The sequence below is a fragment of the Macrobrachium rosenbergii genome, chromosome 4 (genome assembly GCF_040412425.1).
Source record: "Macrobrachium rosenbergii isolate ZJJX-2024 chromosome 4, ASM4041242v1, whole genome shotgun sequence".
NCBI lineage: Eukaryota > Metazoa > Arthropoda > Malacostraca > Decapoda > Palaemonidae > Macrobrachium > Macrobrachium rosenbergii.
In genome coordinates, this window is record NC_089744.1 from 16182113 (window position 1) to 16195000 (window position 12888).

At 32.4% G+C, this 12888-nt stretch overlaps 1 protein-coding gene across 2 annotated transcripts in view; it reads left to right on the top strand.

Moving 5' to 3' along the window:
* LOC136830606 (uncharacterized) overlaps positions 1-12888 on the top strand; it is a 782434-nt gene that overhangs the window by 628696 nt on the left and 140850 nt on the right. The window lies entirely within an intron of this gene.

Here is a 12888-nt window from a genome sequence, read left to right on the forward strand (position 1 = left end):
AAATGTAATATCCATTATGCAAATCATACACACCAAATTTAGTTTTCATATATTAGCAGTTACAATTCGATTACACTAGTCAATGTGAAACTCCATCAAAGTTAATTTATGAAATTAAATTTCCCTTCTAAAAATAGCTTTTGAAAATTGAATTTGTGCAAAAATTAACAGTAAATTATTTGGGACATTTTAGGTCAGAAGAATCCTCTAACCTGTAATCTTTCGCTGTTGACTTTAGAATACAATTATTTGACTTTATGATTTGAATAGATTTATTATTTTTAACGGACCGAAACAAAACTATCTCTGGTTGATCATATATTTTTAATCGTCATCGACGTTATCTTACTGATAGACTAAGGTAAAGTACAATGCTCAAAATAAATTCAGTGGCAGGTACTGCATTCAAAATAACCCAAAGAAAATTCTCAGCTAACCTGGAACAAAGAAACTCAAGCCAAGTGAATATTAATTTTAACTGGTCGTCAGTTAACGATACAATTTCAGTTAACATATAGACAATGAATTTCCGCTCGAGAGATCAATAAGCAAAATTCAGTTTTGAGGATTCTAGACAACAGTGAAGGAAGGAATTCCATCTGCTAATATCCAACGATAAATAACCTATCTACAATCCTGAGAAGAATTTTAGCAAGTTAAAGTCACGGTATGCATAGCACAGAGTGCAGTTCTAGTAAAGTTCCTTACAACAACTCAAGTTAAAAAGCTGTCAAAGAAATGTTAATTACTATTTTATGATGAGCAGATGGAGACTGTACGTCAATCCAAATCAAGATGAAGAATTTCGGAAGACTGTGAAATCAAATAGAATAAATGATTCAACAAACAAACTCAGACAATTCAGTAATCTGGAAGCAAGTGGTTATGAAAGACCGGTCAATCCGATTGACTTGCAAGTTTACGACTTCTATATGGCAAATATAACCTATATAATATCACAGGTATTTCAACTGAAGAGATTTTTATTATTTCAAACGCCTTTTTTTTTTATCTGGCTATTGCTATCAGCAAAAAAAAAAACTTTTGGTCTAGATGTTAATTTATTTTTCCAAATCGATCTTAGGATCGAAAATTATTTTTTTTAAATCACACTGAAGAAAAAATATGTAGTTTAAATACTGTGTTATAAATAATATTAATTTAGCTCAGAAAAATGACAGAATTACTCCCCCTCCTTTTAAATCTATTCCCCAAACGAAAGTAACGATAAAATTTCCTTCACAGTTTAATAGTGATTTAATTTCATGTCAGCCAGAGATTCATTTGAACCATTTCTTCGTGACAAAGGGCTTCAATGAGAAAATTAATAGCACCATTACAATAATAACGAATCTTTATGACTCAGAAAAGCGATTTAATGCCTCGTTACTTACGTGCAATTAGCTTCACCTTCATTACGTAATGTTCTCGATTTCATCAGTTGAACCTGAATGATTTCATAAGTCCTGCGGGAAATAATCAACGAAATGTTTATTTCCTTGTTATGAGTTTTACCTCAACTGCAAAATATATACTGAGCATTCATAACATTGCAAAAATGAGGCCATTCGTTTTCTAAAAAAACTGAAAAACGAAAACGATAATTTGATGACAGTATTAATGCAAAATCTCAGTATGTTGATTGGTGGGTATGCAATAAAGAAGAAAATAAATGCAATCTCTTTGTTTTGGAAAGGTTTCAAGTTGAGGTTATTCAATATGCAATGCATACTCATTTATTTAGTGTTTCCTTTGCTCTCAACTTTTAAATTCATGATTGAAATGTTGAAACATCCTGGTGTAAAGGAACTGTTTTATTTAAAGAGTAGCTAGGATGGAAATAGCAATAGCATCATAACTGCATCGGAAAAATATGTATGCCCTACAGTTATCATGAAAAATCTACGAGGTATCTTCACCTAGTGGGATGAGAGTTTACAAAATTTCTCATGTCGAGTTCGTACTGAGATTTTTTTTTATCTCATGTCGAGTTCGTACTGAGATTTTTTTTTTTATCTCATGTCGAGTTCGTACTGAGATCTTTTTTTTATAGGACAGTACTGCACCATCATTGTACTAAATAATACCTCTCGAATCGTTGCTCTTTTCATTTCATGTATTTGCTTTCACTTCTGCAACATCGGTGCCGTGTTGCTCTTGCCTCCATTACAAAAGAAAAGGTTTTGTTTTTAATTCCAAAGAGGCTCCAGCCCAAGCTCGTGTTAGCAGAGTGAACTCAGAAAACCTCAAGGACAAAGTTATCACTTACATCAACGTATTTGTAAAAAAAAATTCTCTTAATCGTATATAAAAAGAAATTGCTCAAATATCCAGAGACTTCACTATTCTTCCTTTTAGTTTTCGGCTACGCAGTTCTGTCTTACTGTTTCTTAGTAAAACTTATGTCAGTTATAGAATAATCATAAGGCTGTCAAGTGCTACGAACCTAATTCTAAATCTAGTTAGCATTGCTGTGTCATTATAGTTCTTTATGACTGCGCACATACAAAAATATTGAAATGTGTGCACAGCATGAAATTTAACACTTGTTTTCAAAATACTATTAAGTGCACTTGCGCTGATCCTCCTTACTGGGAGGGGACTACGTATTTTTCTATTTATCCATTTACATATTTTGCTGACGAATCAAAACTCCCTGTAGGTTCGACACTGCTCACTACATCCTCTCTCTCTCTCTCTCTCTCTCTCTCTCTCTCTCTCTCTCTCTCTCTCTCTCTCTCTCTCTCTCTCTCTCTCTTAAAGACACATATAGATATATTCATACATAAGACTTGCGCCTCCACCTGCGGAATAGAATTGACATTTTTGGTAAGATCATAGTTTTTATGACCTTAGTTGTCCAAATCTTGGCAAACCCATTATTCATCTCAAAGTTACTGAATAAGATCCTTGTAAGTTCAGTGATATTTTCCTGTCTGAAAAGTGTAATTTTAAGCAATCAATAGGAGGAACTTTTTTTCATTTGTTCTTTTCTGAGAAATGCTAAGTTTTATCAGCTATACATAAGTATATTTTTTCATCATGATCTTTTTCCCTTACGAGGGATTGGAACCAGTGGGTGATATCCACTCGGTATTCAGCAATTAATGCTTGGGTGAGGTTTGCTAACCTCTCGTTATGTAGACTGACTATTAGTTAAAAGGAATGAAATCATGACAGCCTGAAATATTCTTTGATTAATTTTAAAAGATGAACTTCCTATACAGTTATCGAAATCCTATTAGGCTTCAGGACAGGTTAATAGGGATTCCCTGATTACTTAATAATAATAATAATAATAATAATAATAATAATAATAATAATAATAATAATAATAATAACAAAACAAATCCAGTCCGTGTTTATCTTTTACAGGAAAATCCTGAAAAACGGTTATTTTCGTTATTATTACTTTCTTTGTTGTTGTTGTTGATGGACTTGTTTTCTCTATGATATACAGCTATTGACGATGAAAACAATATTGTTGAAAGCAAGTCTGGATATGAAGACCTGTATATTGCCGCCTTTTTTCACATCATAATTACTATACAGTACGCACCATTATTTATAATATAATACACAACATAATCAATATATAGCACACATCATAACTAAAATATAGTACACACCATATGTACATGTAACGAATAGTCTAAATTCATTTTATGTATTGACAGTAATGTTCTCCCCGTCCATTAATACGACCATTATAAAAGCGCAAATCTAGATTAGGGATCATGTCTATTCCATTAGGTAGCATAATTGTCATTATACCGTAGTGGTTGGTAGTAAAAGGTCTGCATTTGCTCGTCCATTATGTGGGTATTTCCAATTATAATTGATGTTGTTGTTTTTGTTAGTGGTTTCCCACCATGGAGATATACAGGATAATAATATTTCATAGCGTATAATATTGCTGTTTTTATTTGTTCATTTACATTTTTAATATATCACATTGATGATGCCTGTAGTGCTAAATCCATTTTGCCAATTCCTTATGTTGCTAAATCCAATGTTTCTGTTTCTTCATCTACTCATATTCATTTGTTATATCATTTAATAACCTATGTAGGTTTCTGCGTTTCTTTATTCTGCGATCATATCTTTTTATAATCCCAGTATTCTCCATTGTTTTCAGTCGTTCGTTCGTTGCGTGTGTAAACTGCTTTGTAACGGCCCTTGTTTACATATGTATAAATGCAGCATTTCGTCACTGAGCTCTTGTAGTTCCAAAGTAATGTGCTTACCACTGCAAGTAATGACAGCTAAGACCTTACATATCAATCACCCATGCTTTCTCTTCCATTTCATCTCTTAGACTAAGCCTTAAATTTATGAAAACTTATCACCACCGCTATATACCGTAACAGAGCCCTTGCTTTCAACTTTTTTCATTTCTCTCTCTCTCTCTCGCTACTTATCTATCTATTTACCTATCTATCCATCTTCGATCACTCTCTCTCTCTCTCTCTCTCCCTCTACTTACCTATCTATCTATCTATCTATCTATCTATCTATCTATCTATCTATCTATCTATCTATCTATCTATCTATTTATCTATCTATCTATCTTTGAGCTCCAAAAGTAATTAAATTTACGGGAAGAAAGATGGATTCACATCACTTATCCAGTATTTGTCTCAAAACTATGATTAACAAGAGTGAATGTTTCCTGTCAGATCTAATTTGTCTTGAAAGTAAAAGAAGTTATTGCTCTAATTCTTCATGATGTCCGTAAAGTTTTATCCACGAGAAATGTACCACGTACAAATTCCTCTAGTGTTTCTATTGCGGCCAAAATATCAAATGTACAGCTTGGCTCTGTGAAATTTATACCTTCTCCTCCTCCGTTGCTTCGAAGAAAATTAATATTTATTTTTGTCGTCATTGTTTGTTTCATCGATAAGAATATGAAATCTTGAATCCCTTTGTTTCTTGTATCTGTAGCGAAAATAATACTAAATATTAACTGAGTTTCTCTGATAGTTTGTATTTTCCTCTTCGGTGTCAGGAATAGTGAATACACATTTCCTTTTTCACGGCCATCTAAATAAAACACTGCTTCTTATATTCTCTCACTGGTTAATATTACCAGAAACTTCATTATCTTCATTTTGAATTCATTTTGAATTCACGGAGTACGTTAGGTAAGAGCCTTTTATACTTAAGACCAAGTATGAAAAAAATGGGATCTGCTGCTGATATTTTATGTTCAGTTTAAGCATTTCCAGACGAGGATTCTCTCTCTCTCTCTCTCTCTCTCTCTCTCTCTCTCTCTCTCTCTCTCTCTCTCTCTCTCTCTCTCTTTCTATTGTATACTAGAACCAATTTCACCATTAGACCGGCAGTCATTTCAAGAAAAAACCGACTAAATCTAAATGCTCCTGTAATGAACAAACCTACGGTTTCGTGTCTCATGGATATCAGACACCTTTCGTTCCTATACCATTTGGAAGTAACTTAGCAAAAACCTCTGTCTGTCCCCTTTTCCTCCTGCTTCACTAAACTTCGGAACTTTAGGCACTTTTAACTTACTTATTATTTACACTTTTCCAGCCTCATGTCCATAAATACAGTTAAACAGCAATCGACGAGCAAAGTGCATTTGCACAAGACCTACTTGAGCTCCAGTTTAATGAATCTCCTGTCTCGCCATCTGTAACAAGCTTCGGTTTCTCAAAAATACAAATCACATATACGAATTCCCCCATACATACATACATACATACATACATACATATATATATATATATATATATATATATATATATATATATATATATATATATATATATATATATATATATATATATATAAAATCTAATATACACACACACACACACACACACACACACACACACACACACACACACACATATATATATATATATATATATATATATATATATATATATATATATATATATATATATATATATATAATATATACACATATATATATTTATATATGTATGTGTGTGTATGTGTACTAGTTAGAGGAATTCAAGCAAGGGAAATAATATTATGCAATTACTACAGACTCGATATATTCGATAAAAAATATATATATATTTGATCTATTAGTTCAGAAATAAATAAAAATGTGTAAAGAACTAAATACCTATACGCAAGGTTTTGCCAGATATTTACGAAATATGCAAACACAGAACTTCCTTTTCATCTGCTAATCGTCTCTCAAGATGTCAGGGATCAGATGTTAAGAAGAGGAGAAGAAAGAAGGGGGAAACAGAGAAGAGGCAGAATTACAAGATAAGCGAAGAAGAAGGAAGCATATGCTAATAAAGGCACGTAATTAAGCTGGGGAAAAGAAAGACGGAATGTGGAGTAATTAAGTACGAGTGACTGAAATCTTATACTTGGAAGCTCTTGTCATTTCGGTTGTTCACTGAGAACAGAAAAATTATTTCAGCGACAACTTAAGTTTTTATTCTTTTTATTAACCAAGATGTCATTTCACGGGAAGGCACGCACAAACTATTTAAATATGTTTAACAAGCTTTTGTACGCTTATACAAACTGAACTTGTCATTGACCTCTCTCTCTCTCTCTCTCTCTCTCTCTCTCTCTCTCTCTCTCTCTCTCTCTCTCTCTCTCTCTCTCACAGGAACAGACTCACGCTCACACCTGCCTGAAACGCGTCTATTGAAATGTAACAGGTTTTCGCTCCTTGTAGAACATTCTTCTATTATGCTGTCAAAACTCTGTCCAAAAATAAAATCTTAATAACTTGAAAACCTAATTTCTTCTTGTTTTATAATAAACAAGTAACCAAAACACACACATACATACATACATACACACACACACACACACACACACACATATATATATATATATATATATATATATATATATATATATATGTGTATGTATATGTGTGTGTGTGTGTGTGTGTATACTTTATATATACTTATATATGTGTGTATGTATATATATATATATATATATATATATATATATATATATATATATATATATATATATATATATATATATAATATATATACATACATACATACATTTATACATACGTATAGTAGTGTGTCTGGTAATAAAAATTATTTGGCCTTCTGTTTAAGAGGTAAATTTATTTTTATCTACAAGACACAAAAATTTTGTAATTATAGAAAATGGTTTTGTCACGAAAAAACAAAAGAAGAAACAAAGTTTGTAAAGACTATACCACTTTTAAAATAACAAAAGAAGAAACAAAGTTTGTAAAGACTATACCAGTTTTAAAATATGCTGATTTTACAATAGAACAAAATACGTATTTACCACTGAACGAAACCGGAATCAATATAAGACAATAGAGCACAGCTGTTACAATATTTCTCCTCTCCCAACAAATGGCCTATGAACCACATATTTTTGTCAAATAAACAGACTGACACATAAGTAATGTATATACGTAATATTTTAACTCACAATTTACCACAAAGGTTACGCTAAAATCACATAATGAACACTATTCTTGCATTCCACCTAGGCCAAATGCACGGGTGTTGTTTGGAATTCTAACACGTGAGGCAGCAATGTACAATTTTCCATGCAACATGAGAATTCGGAAATGTTGTCACTACTGCGCTGGCAAGAGAATATAGTATCGTTTTGTGATCCAGTCAGTATCAACGATCTGAGTTTTTTTTTTCTCTCCAGTCTTTTTTTACCTGATCCAGTCAATATCAACGATCTTGGTATTTTCCCTCCAGTCTTTTTTACCTATTGCAAAGATATTAGCAACGTTTCAATAAGCATTTTTTTATTATTGTTTCGAGATCTGAATTCCATGTGTCTGGGTAGGCAACGTAACTTGGCAATTACCTTTTTCGCTTAAGTTCGAGTGCTTCATTGATGTTTTGCAGTCCTGAGAATTTACCCTTTATTCAGGATCTGAAGATATAATATGTAAATTCTAGGTATCACTATCATGGGCATTACTGACAGCAATGAATATCAGTTGCTTTAAAATAGCTTTTGTAGATAATAATGCAATATTTTTAAGCATATATATATATATATATATATATATATATATATATATATATATAGTATACATATATACATATAGTATACATATATATATATATATATATATATATATATATATATATATATATATATATATATATATATATATATATATATATATGTATAGGTGTATGCATGTGTCTGTACTTGAAAATCTTACACTATTATCTATAAAAGCTATTTTAGAGCAATCGATATTTATTGTTGTAGTGTATACTTACAGTGTATATATATAGCCTTCTACCAACTTCAGTTTTATATAAAGTAAATATCGTTGAAATATTAATTTTCGTCACTCATGAAATAACTCTCAATGTGATTTCCTCACTGCTAGTTTCAATGAAAAGAATTTTGCCGGAGATACGCGGAAACTCATTTAATTTCCATGCGAAAACCAAGTGGTGAGAATGTTTCACTAAATACAAAAAGACAAGTGAGGAAATTCAGAATTTATTTAGGCAAAAAATTCTCATCTGCTAAACGAACAGGTAGCGAGATTTACTTGCAGCAGTAAAGAGCTCTAAATACTTAAACACTGAATTTTGTATAAGCAGAAAGCAATATAAACTGTCGCATCCTTAAATAGCACTTATCTTAACAAAAATGTCGGATCTTCCCAGTTCTTTATTTGCATTTTATAGCTCTTCGTTGGGAGAGTCGGTAGAGCTGTGGACTAGCATTCGCTAGGCCCGAGTTCGACTCTCCGGCCGGCTGATGAAGAGTTAGAGGAATTTATTTCTCGCGATAGAAATTAATTTCTCGTTATAATGTGGTTCGGATTCCACAATAAGCTGTAGGTCCCGTTGCTAAGTAACCAATTGGTACTTAGCCACGTAAAATAAGTCTAATCCTTCGGGCCAGCACTAAGAGAGCTGTTAATCAGCTCAGTGGTCTGGTAAAACTAAGGCATACTTAACTTATTTCCTCTTTTATTTACAACACCTATAACATCATATTTCAGTTCGGTCACATCCGTCCATAAGTACAAAAATAAAAGTAAGAAAAAATTCAAAAGCATCTCCCTCAAATTTTACATTTCTGGTGACTTGCACCTCTGTTGAGAAATGTGGACAGAGTCGCTTACATTTTCGACAGTTAGATGTTACAAGGTCAAAAGTCTGCACGGAGGAGACAGGTAGTTTCACCTACAACGACGTTCTATATAGTGAGAGGCCAGAAAGAAAAACCTTTCACCGTACTACAGATATCAGACTAAATATTCGAAAGTTAATCTCTGGGATGTGAATATGCAAATCTGCTTCGAGCAGAAACATGTTTACACGCTTCACTTAAATTCTGCCGCTGCTTTGATTTCTGTTGAACTGGCAAATATTTGTGGAGAAATATGTATCAGTAAAGTTCTTTGATCTGAGATATCACATAAAACGGTTATGTTCAAAATATATATAAAAAAAAAGAAATTAATAACATATTTCCCCAAAACTCCGTGAAATCTGCTTTAATCGTATCAGCATTGAAAGCCAATTTTCACTGGATTCATCCATTTAGTATTATTTCTGAAAGAGGCTTAATAGCTAAGACTAAGGTGTTCGTTAATCCGGTTAGCCTCTAACGGTCGCGCAATCCGTTATTGTTAACTCAGCACTTTTTCTTGTAACCTAATCTCTGCTTGCTTTGAGAAAAATCTTTATTTTCACAAGAACCAAAATCACTGTTAATATCTGTCATGTTCATATATATATATATATATATATATATATATATATATATATATATATATATATATATATATATATATAAAGATAAAATCCACGAAGGAAACGGAAACATAATAAAGGATAGTGTAGGCCTACTCCATATTTTATCTTTATTTATATATTCATACGTTCCATATTTTATACATATATATATATATATATATATAAATATATATACATATATATATATATATATATATATATATATATGTTTGATGTTTGATTTTAAATCAAAAAGGTAAAAACGGTAATTATACTAACACAGTTACAGCCAAGAAGGAAAAGTGAAGCACTGACATGCTAAGTAAGTACTTTCGTGTTATTACCATGTGTTGGTAATGAGACGAAAGTACTTAGCATCTCATTGTTTCACTTTTCCTTCGTGGCTGTATTTGTGTTCATATATATATATATATATATATATATATATATATATATATATATATATATATATATATATATATATGTGTGTGTGTGTGTGTGTGTGTGTGTGTGTATAAATGCATGTATTTCTTCCCATTACTGAAAAGGCTATATGTTTCTTTTCCTCAATGCAAACGAAAAAAATACATACCAGTCATCATCTAGCTTTGTTTTTATTTTTCATTTAATCTGCTGATTAACTGAACAGTTAAGAAACTCGTTACCTTATACGTTTATCTGTTTGTTGTCTATGGTCGAGCGAGCTCGACCGGACGCATTTACCAGTCCCCAGTGTTGTTACCCTTCAGGGAACAGTTTTGTCGAGCAATACATACCAAAGCTTTCAAAGTAGAAGATTGGGAAATTTGCTTTGCACTTGTTTACATCAGATGTATTGTAATCCACACCAATCCTCTGGATAAAACATAGTGGGGATAACATTCTCAGGGGAGACTGAAGCCTTCTCCAGATTTATGGAGAAGCGCTCCAAAGGCTTCCTCGTGATTGATGTTTTTGTTTGCGCTGGAAGGGTTTGAAGAACGGCGGCAGTGGTCCTCCAACCATTTCATAATATGTCGTCGAATGCTTGTAGATTATAATGCTGGATATTTGCTAGTGGCAATAACGTGAAAATCTATTGTTAGTGGCATTAAAATACAAAAAAAAATAAAAATAAAAAATGTGTCAAACTATCGAGTTTTCTGTACAGCATATAATGCTGTATGAAACTCTCTGCCGTGGCCCATGAAACTCTCGGCCGCGGCCCATGAAACTTCCAGCCACGGCCCGGTGTCCTGTGCTGTTGGCACCTATAGCAGTGCCAGACGCACGATCATGGCAAACTTTAACCTTAGATAAAATCAAAACTACTGAGGTTAGAGGGCTTCAATTTGGTATGCTTGATGATTGGAGGGTGGATGATCAACATATCAATTTTCGGCCCTCTAGCCTCAGTAGTTTTTAAGATCTGATGGCGGACAGCAAAGCGCGGGCGGACAGACAAATCCATCTCAACAGTTTTCTTTTACAGAAAACTAAAAAGACTTTCTATGTTTTTATCGGTGTTCTTCTTCCAGAGGCAAAATTTTGTGCATGAAATATTAGCTACCCTTTTGTGAAGATGCATATGGTTTATTTAAGTCCAGATCATCTTTCGTATATATCATGAACTATTGATGAATTCAGAGAGTTTCTGTAGCTGTTAGTTCAACTGAACAATGTTCCTGTAAATTAGGCTTTGTTTATCAGTACTCTATCTCTGGACGTGTAATGTTAACCTCACAATATAACAATCCATAACTAGTATATTTTGGGATGATAATGCATACGTAAGTCCTGAATCTATTGATAAAATTATCTGTATATTTTAAAAACTGAAAGTTTACCCGTTCTGGTTACACGATCCAAGGAGAAAGAGTCAATAGGAGAGAGAGAGAGAGAGAGAGAGAGAGAGAGAGAGAGAGAGAACACAAACGTGAGTGTGTATATATATATATATATATATATATATATATATATATATATATATATATGTGTGTGTGTGTGTGTGTGTGTGTGTGTGTGTGTGTGTGTGTGTGTGTGCGTGCGTGTGTCTTAAGCATGGGCGCTTATATTGATCTTTCTCAGCAAGCAAAAATGTGTGAAGAAAACTTGAAAAAACGACAACACGTGATTTTGCAGATACATTTAGATAATGATGATGTATTACGAAAAGACTTTAAGGAAAGATCAATAGCCTAGTCCTGCCAGTTTAAAATAATGCAAGTAGAAGAATGTAGAAAATATTTCAGGAAAGAAACTCCTAAAAAATAGTTGCAATGAAAAAAAAAATGTTAGATATATAATAAGAGCAACTACGATAAAAAGATGTTGCACGATTGAGATGAAATATCAAATATCAAGACTGAACAGAATTCCGTCAAAGTGTATACAGGATCAAAAAAAAAGAAAGTGAAGAAACAAAACCCATTTTTAGAGCATAATGAATCTTCCGTATTTATTTAGGACGACGCAACGGAGTAAAGGAATTGCAGCCCAAAATACTCTTCTTTCGATGAGGGAACTTTCAGTCAGACAGGAAACGAACTTTGATTTTATCCTTGTTGACTCTTCATTCAATGACCTTTCTGGAAATCACGTAAATATGTTCGGGCGTTCAGGGAATGATGGCAATTATCTAAAAACTTATTTTTATTTATAATTGTATATGTATTTCCCCTGAAACATTCGCAAATAAATTCAAAGTTCACAAATCATTGCTCATTTTAAAGGTTTAAAATACGGAATTTACTTCTTCGCAATTTATGAAGCTGCGTTTTATGTCTCTCTCGTACTGGGCACAAATATATGTGGGCACAGGACCACAAAACCATATGCCAGAAATCCTTTGCATTAAAGTAGTTCTTGTCTCATTATGAAGGAGTGTATATGGACAAGCTTCTGTCGGCACACACACACACACACACACACACACACACATATATATATATATATATATATATATATATATATATATATATATATATATATATATATATATATATATATATATATATATATATATATATACCTTATATATAGAACAATTTATTTATATAAATATGAATTAGAATATATATATATACAAATACATATACACACACACATGTTACATATTCACTCAAGAACAATTTACCTTTTATATATATATAAAATA